This window comes from Argopecten irradians, chromosome 2 (assembly GCF_041381155.1).
Source record: "Argopecten irradians isolate NY chromosome 2, Ai_NY, whole genome shotgun sequence".
In the NCBI taxonomy this organism is placed as follows: Eukaryota; Metazoa; Mollusca; class Bivalvia; order Pectinida; family Pectinidae; genus Argopecten; species Argopecten irradians.
In genome coordinates, this window is record NC_091135.1 from 13,138,948 (window position 1) to 13,149,266 (window position 10,319).

Here is a 10,319-nt window from a genome sequence, read left to right on the forward strand (position 1 = left end):
TGAATAAACCATGTACGCCTAGCTCTCTATATTATCTTTTACACATGTGAATCGTGTGCATTTCGGTAATTGTGACAAAGTGAAAATAATAAGACCAATGCATATGACAGTGAGAATAAGTGAAGGCCATTCACTTGAATAAACCATGTAGGCCTAGCTCTCTATATTATATTTTACACATATGAATTGTGTGCATTTTGGTAATTCTGACAACGTTGAAATAACATGACATATGAAATATACACTGAGAACTAGAGGCAATAAAATGACGAGTCAAGCGGACTGAATGACTTAAGAAACACACTTATTGAGAAACTAATATTTATTACAGATATTTATATCAATATGACAATCACCTCTGAGCTATGAATTTTGTGAAGAAAATCATGAGAATTAATAAAGGCAAAAATAAATTTTCATTATATATACAACAAAACCTCAAGATGTTATTTTTTTATGATTCTATAATGATTATTTACAAGGTGTAATCACCAGGCAATTAGGCCTGCAAGTCAACCCATACAAAAATAGATCATTTACAGAAGTTCCTGAAAGTCAAGGACATTTGGAACAGTCCAGTTTTAAGAATACTTTTAAGGTAGTTAGAATAGTCCAATTCAAAAATTGTATGAATATTTTTTTTTCAAATGAAATGCTTGTTGTGTAAAGAGCTTTCATGGCTTTAGCAGTTGCTTTTGAAACACAAATTTAAATAAATGAATATTAAATTCACTATTGTAATAATATTGCAATTAGCTAAAATAATTTGAAAGTGGTAACATGAAAGATATTACACATGTTTATTACATGATATACATGTACATGTACACAATTTTTCAATTTCATTTGTCAATTCATTGACAAAATGAAGAAAGTAACTCAGATGGTTGAATTTATACATATTCTAACTTTAAATCATCCCAATGCAGGAAAAAGAGCAACTAGTCTATGTACCGTATTCAACGCAATAAGCATCCCTCCACTTTTTTAGGCTTCAATTTCACTTACTTTGAATTAACAGCAGACTGAAAATATGAAAACGATTTCTTTTGTAGATTGATTTAATTTATAGCTACTTTGTAGAATTATTTTATGAAACGCAAGTCCAAATTTGTTTCTGTTATGCACCCTCTGAGTTCCTTCAATTTTTTAAGCGCCCTGGCGCTTATTGGATGGAATACGGTATATTTAGTAGGGAAACTTTAATCACTGCTAAAAGACGAATTGAAAAATCCACTTTGATATTCATTTACCTGTACCCAATACAAAAGCATGCTTTGGTTAAGATCATTTATAATACAACTTAAGAGTCGATATTAACAGGCTACGGTAATAATGTATGGAAACCATCGGACAAACGTAGATCGATGACTTGTGGGATTCCGACAATGAATATATGGGTAGATCTGACAGAATGTCAGAGTTTGTGGACAAACTAAACAGAATGTCAGAAAATCCAAACACAGAATGAAATAACTTCCAACTGGACTCTCCATATTGATCAAAAATAGTTCCTTATATGTGATTGTGTGCATAATGTTGTGTCTAGATGTTTAAGCACTTCCTGCCAATACTATTCCCTTTTCTTCTGTCAGCGTGACTCTTAATATTTTAATAATTTTTTAATCAAAGTAGAATGAAATAAAGAACTTCACATACAATTAGAGAATTAATGTAGCCAAGAAAGTTAATGATTTCTGGACTTTTACAATTCAACCCTCAAATGTCCGCCTGAGAAATCTGGATAACTTGTTGGTGGTCAACAACATTTCAAAGTGAAAAACATCATAAATATCTAGCATTATGTTAATATAAGTATTAGTTCAAGCTGTCCAACTCACAAACAAAAAGAGTTAATAAATATTATAAAACAAACAATTGATATTTTCATATCTTCATAACGATACAAGAATTCAATTTCAATTTACTGAAGGCTTTAGTCATAATTTGTTTTTTCTCTCTTATCTCCATAAAGGTACAAGAATTTACTGGCTGCTTTTAGTCACATTTTGTAAAGAATGTATTCATTATTGCATTTACATGTATATGCAAATAAATGTGTGCCAAATAAAACAAATTTCTATATATATCAGTTGAATCAAATAATATCTTTGAAAATATTCTTCTTGAACAAAAATCCTGGATCAAACTTGTCAATCATTTGATAAAATCTATAAAAAAAAGTCGGTCATCATAGATTACTACAGTGGACCTTTATATATACACATCTCAGTCTAATCAAATAACAAGATAGATGCGATCACACTTCAAACTAAAGTATAGAATAAAACATCAATCAAAAATACCTCCTTAGACAGGCACAAAGCTACTACCAAATGTTAAAATTTCTAATCTTGTATACATTCAACGCTATCATTGATATAACAGGATTAATATCACACAGATATTGTACAAATATTGCTTTTAGACATGACCTCCAAGTATAATCAATGTCTTCAGATGAATATCTGATAACAACACATAATAAACACATTTAACATCTGATTTGAAGAATAAATTAACATCAAGAAAAAAAATCTACAAACTAAGATGTTAAGCCAGTAACACCGTAAAGATACCCACAAAATATCAATTTTACAACTGTGATGCCTAATTATATAAACTTAATGTATGATACTTGAACCCAACAAGTAGTCGTGACGGAACAGTAGTCATGATTGTGAGTATATTCTACTGCGTGTCCAGATTTCCGAATGTCTGGAACTGCTGACGAATACTACATGATTGTTTTGTTTATTTGGAAATTATGTGATTCATGACATGCAAACAATTATTTTTATCCAATTTACTACTGTTCCTTCCCGAGTGCTGGTAGGGTCCCAGTAGCCCATGAAACACAGCATGGGCGTCTTCAATTGCAAGCATGATTTTGCATAAAACTGACTCAAGTTTTGACGAAAGATACTAAATCATAAAATATTCATTCAAATTTAAATATTGAAGGCAATTAATCCATGGTCTCACATTAATATTTGTGACTTTTAAGGTGAAAGAAAAAATTGTTAAATGCTGAAAAAATAATGTCTGTGATTTATTTAACAGTAGTATTTAATTCTGACTTAAATATCTAGGATACCTTAATAAAATCTTTGTGTATTCTAAGTTTCAAATGCAACCAAAAGTGCATCAACATATTTATACCAGTAACTCTTATACAACCTACAGTTCTATAATTCCTGGTGTATTACATATACAGGTGTAGACCCCATAGGGTAGAATACAAAAGAAAATAATACCATTACTCTGAAATCTCTTTAATCTAGTAGTAGCATGTTGTACTAAGAAGAGACGTGTTCCTGTATTCTCAACTCCAGAATTCCTATGTCATGTTCTCAGTCAAATAATATATCAGAGCTCAGGGATGTATATACCACACAAACTAGTTCACACATAAATAATTTATCAACGATCAATACATCTATCAATAATATATTTTGTTCCTTCCATTCTTTCCCACACAAATCTATACACATGATGAACAACAATGAGATTCAATGATTGCACGTGGATTTTTGAAAGTACTTAATTGTCGACTGCCGACAGAGGTGCACGTCACTCAATATGAGCAGAAACAAGGCTTTGTATACAATGTTAAAAAATCTCCAAAAATTATTCAAGATGTAAGTTACATAGCTTTTAATATAACGTTTACATCAGCTCCAAAATGAAAACCTGACATTGGTTTTTAAGACTTTTAAAACATATAAAATTTTGGATGGCGCTCAAATTTTTGGTAAATTTTTGCAACAACCAATCATATTAATTCAACAGGTCCTTAAAGTTTTGAGATAACTATGATCTTATGTTTTGTCTAGTACCAGAACACAAACGTTTAACTAAACTTTGTCATAAAATGACTGTAAATAGGACAATGATCCTTGGTCCCAGGTGACAATGTTGCTAATTTACCCTTGGGAACATAGGCCACATGGTAAAATAAGCACCAATGTGATTTGTGTCTGGGATGACATTGTTGGACAATATGACTGTAGTGCTTACCTGTTAAACATAAATGAGTACAGGATCTTCATTTTAAGATTAATGTTTTTTTCATAATGTCCTAATAAAGAATTCCAGAGAATCTTGAAAATAAGCCATCTAAGTGGAAAACCCTTAGGCAAGCCATATCTGTCTTTTTGTCCAGAACCAAAAATGGAGATCATACTCTATGATACTGATTGTTGTGAAAACTTGTTATCACACACCATCCATAGGACCAAGCACATGTAAGTTAAAAGAAGTCAACCATGATTAAACGTTTGTCTTTCAAATGTAATAATTTATCTCAAATAATTCAAAATTAGTCAATATGGTGCACACATATACACTGAAATTATAAAAAACAATTCTATTTCAGCAGTGCCAAATACAGTAAAATTTAGATATCTTTTCAGACAATATGGTCCCAACTAACTTAGTAACAAGAACAGAGACAACATACATCAAAATTCACTATATCCATTCCAAACATAAAACAGCCTGTATTCTACCGGGAGACAATCTATACACAGTGGATCAGAACCTTGTAGCCATGTCAATTTACCTAGAATACACTTTAAAATTAGAGGGATTTTTTTGGTCCCAGTCAAACAGAGAAAGAAAGTTACCAACAAAATTGACTAAAATTCTCACAAGTTTTTCATGTAGTTTTCCAGATAACAAATTGTTTGGTATCATTTTTAGCACTCACTGATTATTGAACAATATGCCAGGTTTAGGTAGTGGAGGAATACTGTAGTGCCCAAACAATACCACCAACCTACAGACCTAGCCTCAAACACAGGAGAACCACATGTGAAATGCCTGGTGGTAGAATGTCGCGTTACACCTTTTACTAGTCTATAGACTCCATTCAGAAGGTAAACTGGAAAGTGATTACCAGAATCTCCAATATCATTGAGTTATCAGCTACCATAGACTTTACTTTCCTATGAGTCAAAGATTGTAAATTTTATCTACATGTATAGATTAACGTCAATCAACAACTTAAGTGACATTCATATTGCTCCCCTGTTTGGTTATTGTCCATATAAAATGTAATTGTTAATAATGAAACAAAAACAGTTGTGATCAATGATCACCAAACACACCAACAACATCCACTGGGCTTCAAATCATGAAACGGCGATAACAAATTTATGTTAATTTTTACAGCTAAGAAATAAGACCAAATTATGTTAATATTACACCAAAGTTGACATAACAAAAAAAGTCTAATTTTTTTGCTAATTAATCAACCCTACACATATACCGGTAGTGAATGTCTCTTTTACACTAAATAACACATGAGTAGATTGTGTGATTTTGGACTCATACATATGCAGTATATATCTTACACTAACCTAAACCGGAAACTCTAGAAACTTAAATGTTAAACTGGGACATAGAATTAATGCTGAAACAGAGATACCAGCATTCAAGTAATACTCATAACCGCTCAACACCAGAAAATACTGGGATAAGTATAGTGTCGATATAAACTGACGGTGTTTAGGACTGTCGCTGACCACCGGAAATTTCAATAAAAATATTGATGAATGCATGATGCATTCCACCCTATATGATATCACAGGCACGTTATAGCCAGGTGAACTAAAAAAAAAATTAAGTTCAAACAACGAATCAATCAAACTGTACAAAGACAACTGCATAATTAGATAATTCTGTGCGATGGCGTTAATGATTGCCACTGTAGGCCTTTGTGAATCCCCCGTCTGTGGCCTCGTTGTAGGTAGGTGGTAGGTTCTGTTGAATTGGATGGTACTTTCCTTGGGACTGGGAAGGGTTGACTGGATCTGACTTCACAAAGTTAAATGGACTTTGCTGTAAGGAGATTTTTATATTACAATAAGATGTATTCAGATGTTTACATATGAAAAATGTCAAATAATTTCATGTATTATTCAATGTGTTCAACATGTTCATATATATCTATTTCAGTTAGATATACATGTACATCTTGAAAACATTGAATAATACATGTAAATTATATTTATGTAACATAAAATATTAGATATAATATCAAACAACCAACGTATGTATAAACAAACATCAATAATGAACCTATACACCATGTTACCAATCTATATAACTACATACATTAGTATGCATGTTGCTACCATGTATTTTAATTAAGTAATTAATAGGACAGTATGCTAGGGTTAGAAAGCAAGAATTCAGATTCGAACAAAATCATCAGTTATGCACAGCAGACAGTTGATCCTACACAGACCACATGGTGGATGGTCAGTGTACACAGCTAACATGACAAAAAGGTTTGCGATAGAATCTCGAGCATCTCGACAACTAAACTACCAATCAATGCTGAGTGGTGAAAAGTCTGTTGTTAAACCTCAGCTACTTATATTAACCAATCGAGAGCCTCTATATACTGTATGCCAACGTTTTTTATTTGTAGATATATATTTTAACATGCCTGGGCCCGAACTGATGAAGCAGTCATCCATCCAAGATTGGGACATGCTCACCGTTTTTTTTAACTACGATACACAGTACCGACACTTATCCTCACTGCCACAAATGCTAGCTGATGGACTATGCGGCTGAATCGCCTATATCCATGTATATATTTGTTATATCATTTTTTTATAAATTCTATTGTTTTATAGTTGAACCTTTAGCTATCAGTCTGAGTTTGGTATAAAGGACAACATACCTTGTCTGTATTGACATTGGTCATGTGTCTGTAAGCATTGATGAGGAGTCTATCCCTGTATCTATATTTCCACAGACATATACACATGAACAGCATCACCAGAAACAAAACAATACCAAACCTGTAATATGAATATTAATAATCAAAATATTTGAACATACCAATTCATTTAAACAACATAAAAGCGATTGATCAATTACATCAGCTGGAATAAACAGTCTATCTGTGACCATGGTGTCCAGACCAGAAATACTTACAGTATAGTCATTACATAACACTGTACATCATCAATTTGTGATTCAGGCATAAAACCAAACTCATCCTTGTAATTCATTGTACGATTTTAAAATTTAACAACAACATTATATAACTGTCCTAGACTTATTGCCAAATATGAGGTTGCGTCACTATAATGACTATATTGTGAATAACATGCACTGTATCCTAGATGTATTCTTTGAAAATTTCTTGAAAAACTCTCTCTCTATATATATATATATATCCTATTTAAGGTACACTGTAAAATGGCCAGTATACTGTTACATACAGATAATTTATCATATATACCCACCAGAAATACCAGAGCTGCCAGACTGTGTAGGATGCACAGCAGATGTTGTTTCCACAACAGTATTCTGTCTCTTTACACCTACAATGATATATACTGGTAAGTACAGATCTAGATCTTAATACTTAAGGATTACCTGGTATACAAATCACATGCACCTTTGTATACATATTGTAGCTGATGAATTCTAACTTTTTATATACATTGTATGTATCAACAGTTTTAATCACTATTATCTGTTTACTTTGTCATAATCATGGTCAGATGTCTTGAGCAGTAGCTATAGACTCCTGTAGCAATCCAGAGCCTACCTCAATTTGCCCTGTTCTACTTCTAGAATAATAATAATATAACTTCCGGACACTTGATTTGTAGCTCTTCTGCTTCTGGAAGCTCTAGCTTCCATCTATGAGGTGGAAGATCTTCTGAGAAGATTTCTCATTTGAGAAGAAAGCAAATCGAGTTGAATTCTGTGAAACCACCTTATGCATTAATAAATATTGCAGTAGCTATCTTCTTCATTTCTGTTTATCACATGATAATGTTGAAATACTCCGTAAACACCATACACTGTTATGATATATTTATATTAGTCATAGGCATTGCATTATATGGTCTTTAGTCTATACAATGTGGGTAATGAATAAATTAATGTCGACAGGAGATCTAGACTTAAAGATTGCCAATAGTAATTATAAGTAAGTACTTATATAGTAACAGATCACTAGAGTGCAGGATTTACATACATTATTACTCTTGTCATCAGTGTCCTGTAACTCCACAGAGTCAAATTTACATACATTATAAACCATAAATAAATTATAAACCATAAGTAAATGCTGACTAAAAGCAAATAAAAATATACCCTAGCTGTTTCCACAACCAATCGGAAGCAGAATTAATTAAGTAACAAATGGGACTGGTCAGATAGGTAGGCCTTGTCAGGCCTATATCATAAACTTTTTTTTAGACCTTTAGGACAGGTAACAGGTAATACATAGTTTATGGTAAACAAATTAATATTTTACTCCTGTCATAAAGAATTGGAAACATTTGAATTACAAACTTGTATATTCACAATGAACGAGTTTTTATTCCTTAATGCTATATTACAAGTGGTACAAAGATGATAATTCCTATAAGTAATGATAATAAGGACTCACCTGTCATTGTTGCAGTAGTATGCTGACACCTGTAAAACAACAAATAAATAACAAACTTGTGCGGTATAGATTCTATATGATTATTTTGTCTTTGTTTGATATATAGTTAAATTTGACTTTTAAATAATATTTAAATATGTGCCCTATGCAAGAAACCACGTACGCTTTATGAAAATACTGAAACAGTGAAGCAGTATATATAATTATTCTTTCCAGAACTCATCCCATTCACAATGTAGCTTGTAGAAATACCCCCCCCCCCCTTCAAACCTTCATATAAATCAAATAGCGTTTGTGAGCTAGAACGCGCTCATATTAACCTAAATATAAATAATATATATAAGTAAACAATATTAAATGTTATTTGAAGCTTTTACACGGATTAAATCGTATGTCAGAGCTGATATTTCGCCGATTCGCCACGTCCAAAAAAGTAAACAGAGGCCTCTCTGGTGGCCTATTACGTTTTATTACGGTGTCATTTTAGACAATATATAACGGGTCTGTTCTAACACATTTTGTTTTCAGAATCAAAAATAAATCACAGGACAATAAGTGATGACAGATTACTCGATTACTTACTGTCTTTATGGTAAAAAGTACATTACTAATTGCAACCAGAAGTGTTTTCGTCGCCATCTTGTATACCTTTGACCTGAAATGACCCCGATAACATCCGGGCGAGTTTGATTAGCAATTGCAAACACGTATCGAACACGTGTTCGTATTTTAATAAAAATAGATCTACTTTCGTTTCAGTCTGTTTCAACAGACCTCAAAATTATTTTATTTGAAAACTTGCATTTTTTCTATTTATAATAAGTCTGCTATAAGTCTGACTTTATAAAATATGTGATCAATTCAAGAGCCAGTGTTATTTTGTGATTGAAACATTAAACACATATCATGTAAGGCTGCTTCCATTATAACAACGATAATGCGGAACAATTAGTCATGTTATGAGTAAGCTGGTTGATGTAATGTAGAACATTGAGTAAAGTCGAGTAACGTACAAATGTAAACATCGTAAATATGTAACAGTCAATAGAAGTGTTCTTAAAGCATTTGTGAAAATTACAATAAAAGAGCACCATGAACACAAATTTAACATGATGTATATATTAGAGTAATTTAATACGTACTTTTGTTTAAAGATTAATGCTAGTGCTATAACGTATAAACCAAATGCGTCTGTCGAGTATGTTAGCGTGGTTGTGTGTCCTGTGATGTATTATAATAGGAGTAGCTGAAGTCCTAGTATGTAGAATAATATAATGTCAACTAATACAGAACTACATGTATGTGCACGACCAGTATTGTACTCCGCTACCCTGAAAATCAACGTATTGGTCCATGAATCACTGTAGGTGGATCCAAGACTAAAATCAGCACATGGATTACTCGAGCTTGACTTACAATACAAAAAATGTTTCTTCAATAATTTGGTATTTTTTACAAAGGTTTAGATGAATGCTAAACTTCAGCTGTATAGCCACGAGTGTAAGATTTTATTTATCACATAACCTAAACTATTACCATATATGTATAACTTTTTGTGGCTAAGCATGACGAGCCGAAGTCGTCTCTGAGCTACATGTATACATGTATATGACCATCATAATATCGAGACAACCATGCATTCGTTATGACGTCATTATAAATACTTGTATCTCGTTAACAGCTTGACGAATTTCTCTCTGTTTTGGATATGTTTTTAGAATCAAAATAACTAATGTAACGCTTTTCTGTATAACGTCAACTTTCGGTTGGAAATACATGTAAGGGTCAAAGTTCAAAAGTACATTTAAAAAAAATAATCATTAAACAATCTTCTACTCAATTTCTAGAAAGACTTAGAAGGCCTAATATTAGGCCTATGGAATGCTGATAT

At 32.2% G+C, this 10,319-nt stretch overlaps 1 pseudogene; it reads right to left on the reverse strand.

Moving 5' to 3' along the window:
• Window positions 1-304: 304 nt before the first annotated feature.
• LOC138314507 (uncharacterized) lies at window positions 305-9,084 on the reverse strand (annotated as a pseudogene).
• Between the last annotated feature and the right edge of the window lie 1,235 nt (window positions 9,085-10,319).